At 42.7% G+C, this 12,832-nt stretch overlaps 1 protein-coding gene across 1 annotated transcript in view; it reads left to right on the top strand.

The window, feature by feature from the left end:
• ck (myosin-VIIa ck) overlaps positions 1-12,832 on the top strand; it is a 399,120-nt gene that overhangs the window by 4,778 nt on the left and 381,510 nt on the right. The window lies entirely within an intron of this gene.

The following is a 12,832-nucleotide window of genomic DNA, read 5'->3' as shown; positions in this document are numbered from 1 at the left end:
GTCGGCAGCCCTGAAGGTGGTTTCCAATGTTCACACTAGGCAAATGCTGTAGCTGTACATTAATCAAGGCCACGGTCGAATCCTTCCCACTCTTAGCCCTTTCCAATCCCATAGTCGCCATAAGATCTATCTGTGTCGGCGCGACGTAAAACAAATTGTATTTTAAAATAATTAGACGCATACTCCTATGAGTGAAGACAGAGTCGAACTAGCAGCCAAGGCCAATGGTTTGGCACCTGAGGTGGGTCGACCATCGCAGCTTGAGCGACTGGCGCCTGCTGGTGATAGGAGGGGCTTGTCACTGTAGTAGGAAGGGAAACTCTTTAACCTCGATACAATTATCACGTTTCGTGCATACAAGTATCATGCATTGTGTTCATTACCAACTCATGGGAATGATCCTCTGATCGTCTATCAAAATACGTTATATACTTGCAGATTGAGGTGTCCGCCTATTACTATTTTTTGGCGGATGCGGTATTATTCTCTCTTGGCACGGACCAGAGCAAAATGTAGCTTCAACTGAAGTTTCTCATGTGTGGCTGTGACAGTATGGAAGCTACTGGGCTATGGATGATACTGAGGAATGACATTCAGAGCATGCTCAGTTCGTTCGGTTGTTTGAAGGCCAGTCTTGCTGTAATATCACTTTCTGGACGACTGAGGAAAGCAATGGCAAACTACTACATTCCTCATCCTGCCTAGTACGCGTCATTGTAGCACTGAAATTGGCTTTTGGAGGATCCATCCAGCCTCCGGGGGACCTGAAGACTTAACAGAGTAAGGTGTATCCTTATGTGAATCTGTGCCTCAGGCAAAAGCATTTTCTTAGACAAAGAACGTAATTCCCATACCGATAGAGGTCGATGGATTTGTAAAGAAGAAATAAATCCATAGCACAGCATGCCGCCCCAGTCCTAGGTAATCATTATCTTGGCATTCTCATGTATCGAAAGATAGTACTCTATTTTGCTACCAGGAAAGTTGTCTGAAATCATTTACCGCGGCGAGAACGGTGCGTCAGAATTGATGTAAAAGTCGTTCTAGGTGGTGTAAGTTAGACTTCCAAATTACCGTACAATAACATTATTCTCATGAGGTAGAAAGCTGAAACATTATACAGGGTGGTCGAAAACAACGTGTTGTAGTATTGGTCAAACTGACAAATAATTTTACCGGGCGAGTTGGCCGTGCGCTTAGGGGCGCGCAGCTGTGAGCTTGCATCCGGGAGTTAGTGGGTTCGAAACCCACTGTCGGCAGCCCTGAATATGGTTTTCCGTGGTTCCCATTTCACACCAGGCAAATGCTGGGGCTGTACCCTAATTAGGGCCACGGCCCTAGGCCTTGCCTATCCCATCGTCGCCATAAAACCTATCTGTGTCTGTGCGACGTAAAATAAAATCTTATAAAAGAAGATAAATAATTTGAAAAATATAATTTATATATCACACCGTATTCATTGTATCAGCTGCTGAAGTTAGCCAATCAGATCGCTACGCGGGAGAATTTAAAAAGACAAGAAAAACATCTCTCCAGGGGAGGGATTTGAACGCGGACCTCTGATCTGACGGGATTGTGCCATAGCAAGTACGTTACGGCAACACCGGCTGGGACCCACGGTGAGTTTTTGTTGCATACTGATTTCTTGGCATCGGTAGCTTCCAGCCGATCGGTCATTTCCGGAAATGTTCATTAAGCAGCAGTGCGGCGTGCCTACAGTGAACTTGAACTCACGCAACGCAAGACTTCTTAGATTGGTGCTCTCAATCCGGTCTTAAGCCCGGAACACATTTAGCAACACCGCCTCACTTCGCTCGCGCATCGATCTGATTGGCTAAGTTCAGCAGCTGATAAAATGACAATGGCACGAGATACCGAAAAAAATATTTCAAATTATTTACCAGTCTGGCCAAACCTGTATCGCTCGTATACCCGGTTCACTTTGTTTCCCACCACCCTGTATATACCTACTTACTTGAAAATGTTAAATCGAGATTAGGACTAGTACTTGCCAGGTTTGATTGACTGGTGGCCATAAGCGCCAAATTTTTCGAGAAGTGATTCCGAAAGGACCATGCAATGCAGGTAAACTATACCGTATGACAAAGGCGTCAACAGTAGTAAATAAAATCACTGTACTTACAAGTTTGTCCATTTCTTCTACTATTGACATTGCCGTGCTACTGACTACTTTTCTTCCGACCTCAAATTACTGCAGAATGCATTGCCTCTGACGCTCGTTATCTATCTTGATAGTAGTCTACTAGTGTATTAATTCACAAATATATACATACAGCATCATTATAGACCGTTGTGCCTTTCAGCATTCAGTCTGCAAGCCTGTGTGAATTCACTAAACGTCGCCACAATCCTCTATTTCCAACTAGTCCTGTGCCTCATTTAGTTCTTTACCTCTTTAAATCGTTAGAAACTGAGTCTAACCATCGTCATCTTGGTCTCCCTCTACTTCTCTTACCCTCCGTAACAGAGTCCTTTATTCTCCTAGGTAACCGATCCTCCATTCGCCACACATGACCCCACCACCGAAGCCGATTTATGCGTACAGCTTCATCCACCGAGTTCATTCCTGACTCAGCCTTTATCTCCTCATTCCGAGTACCCTCCTGCCATTGTTCCCCACTTTTTGTACCAGCAATCATTCTTCCCACTTTCGCTCCCCTAAAGCAACGTTGGTCTGGAAACAGACTGATGTAAAGGTAGTTTCGTCCGGGAGCTGACTTCCTTCTTACAGAATACTGTCGATCACAATGGCGAGCTCACTGCATTAGCTTTACTACACCTTGATTCAATCTCACTATATTACCATCCTGGGAGAACGCACATCCTAAATACTTGAAATTTACTACCTGTTCCAGCTTTGCTTCACCAATGTGACATTCATTTCTCTTGGATTTCTTAGCTACTGACATCAATTTAGTCTTCGCAAGGCTCATTTTCATACCATACTCATTGCACCTGTTTTTAAGTTGCAAGATATTAGACTGCAGGCTTTCGGCAAAATCTGCAATTAAGACAAAGTCGTCAGCCTAGGCCAACTGTTTACTTTTTTTAATGCTATTTGTTCGGGGCGTCGACCTAGAAAGACCTTTTGCCCCATATGTGAGGAACCTGGGTGTATTTTGTAAATGGCGGAAGTGTAAAGTGTTCAATGTGAGGAAAGGAACACTAAGGACGACACAAACACCCAGGTCCCATTTCAGGTCTAATTTAATCTATTCCTGCTGCTTTGTGACAATGGAGTTTATTTACCACTTTTCCATTTCCTCAGGCGTGATTACAATTACAAACCCCTGATCCGGCCGGGAATCAAACCCGGGACCGCCGGGTGACAGGCGCACGTGTTGCCCCCTACACCTCGGGGCCGGACAGACTGCTTACTACATTTCCACCTAACTGAATCCCTTCCTGCCACTTTATACCTTTCAGCAGATGATCCATGTAAACTACGAACAACAAAGGTGAAAGATTACAGCCTTGTCTATCCCCCTGTAAATGCCCTGTACCAAGAACTCATTATGCCACCAATTCTCACTTCAGCCCAATTGTCAACATAAATGCCATTGATTGATTTTAATAATCTATCCTTAATCCTATAGTCCCGTAGTATGGCGAACATCTTTTCCTTCGGTATCCTGTCATATCCTTTCTCTAGATCTACAAAACATAAACATAACTGTCTATTCCTCTCGTAGCATTTTTCAGTTACCTGGTGCATACTGAAATTATGAACCTGACAGTCCCTCTTGTGGTCTGAAACCACACTCGTTTTCATCCAACTTCCTCTCAACCACTGTTCGCACTCTCCCTTCCAAGATACCAGTGAATACTTTGCTTGGTATATTAATCAATGAGATACCTCGATAGTTGTTGCAATCGTTCCGCTTCACTGCTTGTAGATACCTGCAATTACTGATTTTGTCCAATCTGAAGGTACCTTATCAATACTCCATGCTAATTTTATTACTCTATGAACCCATTTTCCTTCCCACTATACTTCACCATTTCAGGTCTAATTTAATCTATTCCTGCTGCTTTGTGACAATGGAGTTTATTTACCCCTTTTTAAATTTCCTCAGGCGTAACTTCACAAACATCACTTTCCTCCTCCTCATGAGCTCGGTTGTTTGCGACACCACCAGGAAGATTTCCTTTTACGTTCAGAAGATTTTCAAAACATTCCTTCCACCTGTCCAGTGATTCCCTGAGATCGATTAAGAGTTCACCTGAATCACCCAAAACACTGTTCATTTCATTTTCCCCTCCCTTCCTAACACTATTACTGTCCAGAAATGTTTACCTGCTGATTGACCAAGCCTTTCCAGGTTATTACGAAACTCTTCCCACGACTTCTTTTTGGATTCAACAACTATTTGTTTCGCTCTGTTTCATCCAGCTACGTACAATTCCCTGTCTGCATCAGCCCTTGTTTCCACCATTTCTGATAAGCCTTCTTTTTACGATTACAAGCTGCTATCACTGCATCATTCCACCAAGATCTTCGCTTTTTTCTCATATTTACACATAGTTGTTCCTAGGCATTCCCTTGCTGTTTCTACTACATCATCCCTGTATGCCACCCATTCTGTTTCTATATACTGAACCTGCTTACTGTTCACTCTTCGGAACTTCTCACTAATCATATCCATGTACTTCCTCGTCCTGGAGATTTTCTACCCTTATTCGTTTGCAGACAAACTTCACGTTTCTCTACCCTAGGTCTAGGGATACTTAGCTCACTACAGATCAGATAGTGGTCTGTATCATCGAAAAATCCCTGGAAAGCCCGTACATTCCTAACAGATTTCCTTAATTTCAAGTCGGTTTCGATGTGGATCTATTGTGGATCTGGGGTACCCCTGCCCTCCCATGTTTAACGGTGGATAGCCTTGTGCTTGAAGAATGTATTCGTAACTGCTAAACCCATACTACCACATAAGTCCAGCAAACGCTTCCCTTTCCTATTAGCTTCCATATCTTCCCCACATTTACTAGCCACCCTTTCGTATCCTTCAGTTCTATTTTCGACTTTCGCACTGAAATCGCCCATTAGCACTATTCTATCCTTGCTGTTGACCCTGACCATGATGTGACTCAATTCTTCATTAAACTTGTCAACTTCATCCTCATCTGCACCCTCACATGGTGAATACACGGAGACAATTCTCGTCTTAATTCCTCCAACTGCCAAATCTACCCACATCATTCGCTAATTTACGTGCCTAACAGAAACTATGTTGTGTTCAATAGTATTCCTGATGAACAGCCCTACCCCACACTCTGCCCTTCCCTTTTTAACACCCGTCAAGTACACTTGATAATCTGCTATCTCTTCCTTTTTATCTCCCCTTACCCGAATATCACTTACTCCTAGCACATCCAGATGCATCCTCTTTGCTGACTCAGCCAGTTCTTTCTTTCTTTCTTCCATAAGCCCCATTAATATTGATAGCTACCCATCGACTTCCATTTCGTTCGCCAAGTTGTTTCCAAGGAGTCCCTCGCCTGTGAAATGAGCGTGGGTTCCGTTTCTCTCATAGGTCCGAGGCTTACTTAAAATGTTTTGAGCTGGATAAATTCGTGAAGCAGGATGCTACCCTACTTACACATAGTCCAAGAGAGGATCCCTCCTCTAACGGGTTATAGACCACCGGTAGATTGTATAGTCCTAGCCACCTGAGCACAAGGAGGGCCAGGACTCAGAATATGTCCGAGATGCCCACTCCCATTCCATAGCAACTGGTATCCCGACTCTCAGGACCACATACTAGGCCAATTAGCCGTTGCCCATGGTTCACGAACTAGGACGTGACTACAGTAACCCACATCCTGAACCATTCAGAAATAAAAACTTAAAAAATCAATTCGTAATAATAAAATGATAATCTTTGTCCACACCTTAGTTCTGTTTCTTGATACTAGGTCGGGGATGAGAGGAGATGAATCTTATGACATGTTTGCACGGTCAGATGCCCTTTCTGAAGCTAACCTTAGTTAAGGAACTAATGAAGATGAAATGAATGATGGTGATAGAAATAGAGTAAAGAGGTGGAAGGAATTGACTGTGGCCTATGAAGTGGAACGGTTCCGGCATTTTCCTGGAAGTGAAAATGGGAAACCACAGACAGCCATTCTCCCGAATGCAGAGTTTGGCTCCACAGCTTAAAGCTTGGAAGCTCTGCCCGGTTAATAATAAAATAATACAAATTATAGTTTTTAAAAATAAAGTTGTCTACTCATATAAAGTAAAACAATTACCGAGCAAGTGGCCGCGCGGTTTCCGTCACATAGCTATCAGCTTGCATTCGGGAGATAGTGGGTTCGAAACCCACTGTCGGCAGCCCTGAAGATGGTTTTCCATAGTTTCCCATTTTCACACCAGGTAAATGCTGGGGCTGTAACTTAAGGCCACGGTCGCTTCCTTCCCACTCCTAGCCCCTTCATATCCCATCATACCATAACACCTATCTGTGTCGGTGTGACATAAAGGAAAGTGTAAAGAAACAAAAAAGTAAAATCCAGAAAATTTTGTATACTGCATTCGAGTGTTCTTGTTTCTGCTCTAACGAGTCTGCACGTGTAACCTTTTAGTATTTTTGATCTGTTGTAGTAGATCTGCATTTCTACGTGTTCCAACAAATTTAACGTATTTTTCTGCTTAAAATTGTTTCAGAACATCTAAAATGATCGTCATTTATGATTTTGCTATGTAATCGTTGGCGTCTGTTATCCCTTCTAAAACAAAATTGGCGCAAGTGCGTCCTATTGTTTGATTCACTAGAGATTGGGCCTACAGTATAGATTGACTGAAGAGTTCGTCCTTGGTGGGTAAGGTGTATCGTTGCCTACGCTATAATAGAAGGCCTGGACAAGCCGACACATTTCTGAGCGAACAAAGTAGTTCAGGCAATGGCCACTTGGATCGCGTTTATGTTCTGTTGTTCTCATGTTCTGTCTATATCCTTATATTGAAGATTCATACAATAACGCGAAATAATACATTTTTATTATAATTATGCCCGGTGTGAATCAGATATAAATATACAAAACAACTTAGAACACACTACACTTCATAGATATCTTTCATTTTGCACTTTTTTATCACACAAGAATAAAGAATAGGGAAACAGGCCTAAATAGAAGTACTCACCCGATTTTTCCCTATTTCTATAATTTCAACACCTTTCTGCTCAGAGGCTTGCTCTTGAATTTGTTTAATAAATCAGTCATTAGTCACTTTCTTTGCATTATGATCAAGAATAGGCCTGAAAAATTTGGTAAGTATAACGTATGTGATGTGTGCTTGACCACAGTCGCAGCACTGAAACATCTCTTTAAACTTTGGAGCGGTAAGGAATTTCAGCTTTCGGACAAGGTTACATTTTCCGAGATATCCTAATGTCTGTGTTTTAAGAAGAAGACGAATTAACGTCGGTACTTTGTCGGAGAGCAGAATTCCTCTCACAGTACTTACACTGTAATATGATTCGACAAAGTGCAAGCTACATATTCTGTTATCATTAGGAGGCCAAAGAGATCCTTTTCTGCTGCCCTGTCGAGAAATAGCAAGCCTCCATTTCTCCCATAAACTCGTATCTTTAGGAAAAATACGCAAATTTATATTTGTGTATACTTCTTTGCTCTGTCAAATGTGCAGTTAGGCACGCAACAATAAACCATCTTAACCTACAGAATGGAAAGAGAATCTTGACGGTAATTGGCCCCAGGGGCTCTGAACTTTGGAGCGTGGGTTGGCGACTTCGGGGCCCTTAGCTGAGCCCTGGCATTTCTTCCACTTACTTGTGCCAGGCTCCTCACTTTCATCTATCCTATCCGACTTTCCTTGGTCAACTCTAATTCTTTTCCGACCCCGACGCTATTCCGAAGGCTAGGGAGTCTTTAATTTTCACGCCATTCCTGGCCGTTGTCTTCCTTTGGCTGATACTTTCGTGTTTCGAAGTGTCGGATCCCTTCCAGTTTTTCTCTCTGGCTAGTGTTATATAGAGGATGGTTGCCTAGTTGTACTTCCTCTTAAAACAATAATCACCACCACCACCACCACCACCTTGACGTAATTTGGAAGCACATAACTAAACAAACGTTAAACGCATCCGAGCAACCATCCATATATTGCAAATCGTGAGATCGAATAAATTAAAAAACGACAAAACTCTTCATATTTCATGTTAGATAAGGCCTTACCTTATAAAATGAAGTTTAATATGTTATTTCTTCTCATAAAACATGTTGCAGTAAAACACTTAATCATAGAATTCGCGTCAAACAACAGAACATAAACGCGAACCTAGCGGTGAAAAAGAGAAAAACTATTACCCCGCTTTTAATGCAAGAAATTGGCTTTCTGTCCAGGCCTTCTAGTACCTAGTAGGCTTTGGGTGCATGCAGCTCACCTCCATCACAGGTGTAACTAACAAAGAAATGTATTTATTATTACCGCTTGTATCTAATATAAACTGCACCAGCTAGGGGAAGACACGATTTTGCCAGTCCCCTGGCTTAGGTCTACCGAACGTTCCTGATTCGATGCCTGGATCATCTAAGAATAATCCTGGACTGAGTCTAGAGTGGCCAGTTTTTAGAGACCAATGATCGTCATTGACGATTTTGCTATGTAATCGTTGGCGTTTGTTATCCCTTCTCAAACAAAATTGGCGCAAGTACTCGTATATGGCAAGGAGAGTATTGTTGTAAATATTATTTATTTATTTATTTATTTATTTATTTATTTATTTATTTATTTATTTATTTATTTATTTAATCCGTTTACTCTCCAGGGTTGGTTTTTTCCCCGGACTCAGCGAGGGATCCCACCTCTACCGCCTCAAGGGCAGAGTCCTGGAGCGAGAACAATTTGGTCGGAGATAAAACCAGTACCTACCTCGCCCAGGCGGGCCCAAATGTTATGCTGAACAAGGGTCTTATTGGGGATGGGAAAATTGGAAGGGATAGACTAGGAATATGGAAGGAAGCGGCCGTGGCATTAAGTTAGGTGCCATCCCGGCATTTGCCTGGAGGAGAAGTGGGGGAACCACAGAAAACCACTCCGAGGATGGCTGAGGTGGGAATCGAACCCCCCCCCCCCACCTCCTCCACTATACTTAGTTGACCTCCCGAAGGTGAGTGGACGCCGTTCCAACCCTCGTGCCACTTTTCAAATTTCGTGGCATAGCCGGGAATGGAACCCGGGCCTCCGTGGGCGGTAAATAATCACACTAACCACTGCACCACAGAGGTGGTTATTATTATTATTATTATTATTATTATTATTATTATTATTATTACTATTATTAACTTAATTAATAATATTTTTAAGTTAACTTACTTCCTTTTGAAAATTACTATGTTAGAAGATCATAAAATCCAGTTAATTTTCATATTTAATCGAATTTCTGTTCCAGCCAGAATTGTGGAAAATGTGTACAATGTTCACCAAGCTCTTTCTAAATACTTTCACAAAGCCTTCTCCACAGTTAACCTGTTTATAGTTTCTCATCAGCTGTACTCTATCTTTAGCCTTATTTTTAGAACTTCCGTTTTAAAAAAACATCTGTGATGATTGCTGGAAAATCTCAATGCTACAGACACATTAGGAATTAGATATACAGTACTAAGTAGGGAATGCTATTATTGCTTTTTATAAATATATTTTCTATTTCATAGCTAATTATAATGTCAAGACTTCGAGTGAATAAATTCTATTGTTTAAATATGCACAGTGCTTCCGCGGTTCTTAGCGTCGGGCCGCCTGCCTGCACGTACGCACAGCACATCCGCCAGTAGTCTCCCTTGTCGCCCATCGTCTTTCACTCGCTTCGTTGGAAGCGAAAATTATCTTTCAACATACTATGTGCCCCATGGTATGCTGATATTGGGAGGGGAATACGGTTAAAACTCCTTAATGGGCTCTCCATTTCTCTACCTCCGTGTTTTACTGGAAGAATAAAATAGAACGTCGAAATTGACACACGAGCAGCCTAAATAACGTTAAATAAAATACTTTCACATGAAGAGTGTCCTGAGAATGGTTTTCCGTGGTTTTCCGTTCTCTTGCACTAAGACGAATGCCGGGGCAGTTCGTACTATAGGTCACGGCCGCCAACCCTCTCACCTTCTCCGCACATCTCCTTCACCGTAACATATCTCCTAGCCTGAGAGACGGCGTCACCGTTTAAGAGGCCCGCCCCCCTCCTTCAGGGGAGGAATGAAAATATTTAGTAGTAGCAGCAGCAGAAAGCTGAGGCCATACGAGTATCATTAACCGTAATAATATATTATTATAATGTCAGACTCCTTGGCTGAATGGTCAGCGTTGAGGCCTTCGGTTCAGAAGGTCCCGGGTTCGATTCTCGGCCGAGTAGGGAATTTTAATCGCGTCTGATTAATTCTTCTGGATCGGAGCTTGGATGTTTGTGTTTGTTCCTTTTCATATTCAGATAACACGCTTCCAACCTCCACAGAAACACGCAATAGTGATTACATCCCTCCATATAAGGTTGGCGTCAGGAAGGGCATCCGGCCATAAAACATGTACGACACAGTTCGCACCCGTGGCCCCACAGATGTGAGAAAAGTGGTATAATAATAACAATCGTACTTGATGTTGGTGGATACTTATACAGAATGTATGACAACAGGTTAACCAAACAGATCTTCAAAGAAGCAATATAAGGGAAGAAGAATAAGAAACAGAGAGAGTGAGATTTTTAGAAAGAAAGCGTTAAAATGAAAGGATCCAAGATCGGAAGGGAAAGAAAACAGATTCAAAATGGTCCGAGAAGAGGAAACGGAGACATAGTGAGAAGATGGAGTGTTGAAAGAAGGAACGACACACGATGAAGCACTGAAATTGGCACGTGGTCCCTAGAAGAACCTAACGGAGAAAGAAAGAAAGAAAGAAAGAATAATCGAACGGCTCCATGCTGCACACATTTTGATTTCACGCCATGCAGGCCGTCTGCGAGTCAACTGCGACATTCCGTTTTACTCCACCAGATGGCAGAGTAAACCGGCTGTCTCCAGGGTCGGTTTTTCACTCGGCGAGGGATCCCACCTCTACCGCCTCAAGGGCAGTGTCCTGGAGCTTCAGACTCTGGGTCGGGGGATACAACTGGGGAGGATGACCAGTACCTCGATCGCCCAGGCGGCCTCACCTGCTTTGCTGAACAGGGGCCTTGCGGGGGAATGGGAAGATTGGAAGGGATAGACAAGGAAAAGGGAAGGAAGCGGCCGTGGCCTTAAGTTAGGTACCATCCCGGCATTTCCCTGGAGGAGAAGTGGGAAACCAGGTCGCCGTAACTGAGAACCTACCTCACTGCCCGCGTGTAGCTCGTCCTCTTTTCTCCATCCTTGTGTGGTGTGCCACGTGCGAACCTTAACTATTGTCGTACTGTGCGTGACTCGTGCGTTCGCTTTATTACCCACGCAACGGCTAAGGTACTATTGCAATATGGCGTGTGTGCACACACCGGCAGGGTTTGCCCGATCGAGCTCTGCTCTAGCTCGTCAGTGGTTGTCTCTCTCAACGTGACTCTTGGGATGCGCCAGTGGCGTGCATTACCCACGACAGAACTAAACACACAGCAGGTCAAATTATATAACGGGAAACTCTAATAATAGTGAATCAGTATATACTACATTTACCCCATTACAAAGTACATCTATGGAATTACGGACATATTTATTATAATTTTTGAGAACATTTTTTACACCTAGTTCTACATTATAGTAGCCTATCTAATTTTATCTGTTTATTTGATTAATATAATTGTTTTATTTATTTATAGTAATTATCGGATGAAATGAAAAAATTGTTGTTTCACATTTAAATGATTAACACTTAGGTAACAGGAAAAAAATATAGATTTCAGAACACAAATCCCAAGCAGAACACTGAAAGATATAAATGATCGGAAATAAGTGGTAAGTAACAAAAAACATAGAACAGAATTCAATTGAACTCTAGCTTAAATTAAATGTTTTTTCATTCTTTTTTAATTTTTCATTTTTTTTTCAAGTTTTCCCTTGACTAACTGGTCAATATTTGGAGTATATTTTATGCTGCCGTGATTCTAGAAGTGTGTTCAGATTTTCGTCAGACAAGTTACATTGTTGTCTGTGTTTTCTTAATTTCAAAACTGAGAAGAGCTGTTTACACAAAACCTTAGCTGCATAAACAAGCTAGCGTTAGGGGCGCGCAGCTGTGACCTTGCATCCGGGAGATAGTGGGTTCGAACCCCATTGTCGGCAGCCCTGAAGATGGTTTTCCGTGGTTTCCCATTTTCACACCAGGCAAATGCTGGGGCTATACCTTAAGACCACGGCCATTTCCCTCCCACTCCCAGGCCTTCCCTATTCCATCGTCGCCATAGGACCTATCTGTGTCGGTGCGACGTAAAGCGAATTTTACAAAAAAAACTAAAAACATGCTACCCAGCTGTGACGTCAGCTACCTCTGTCGAGCATACAGAGCTGTTGCTCTAACCTACTATTTACTCCTTGCTCTAATACAGCGATCCTTCCGGTGTCTGAGTTTATTATTTGTGTTCATAGTGTAGCTTCGGTATATTTTCATAGTGTGGAATAGAAGACTACCGCACAGTTTGTACAGAAATCAAGCTCAGGGCAGCCGGAACGTCTGCCCATGTTGCTGGTACGATTGAGTGATCTGTAACTGCGGGCAAGACTGGATGCTAGACGGGCCATGCGGAACGACCAATCCACTGCCGTCGTGCGCAAGAACGTGTGAACAGTGTTCGAGAAAGGTTGACTCACTTTGCAGGAATAAAACTTTCAA

The sequence above is a fragment of the Anabrus simplex genome, chromosome 7 (assembly GCF_040414725.1).
Source record: "Anabrus simplex isolate iqAnaSimp1 chromosome 7, ASM4041472v1, whole genome shotgun sequence".
NCBI lineage: Eukaryota > Metazoa > Arthropoda > Insecta > Orthoptera > Tettigoniidae > Anabrus > Anabrus simplex.
The sequence above is the reverse complement of the archived record's forward strand: the minus strand, read 5'-3'. Positions and strand labels throughout refer to the sequence as shown.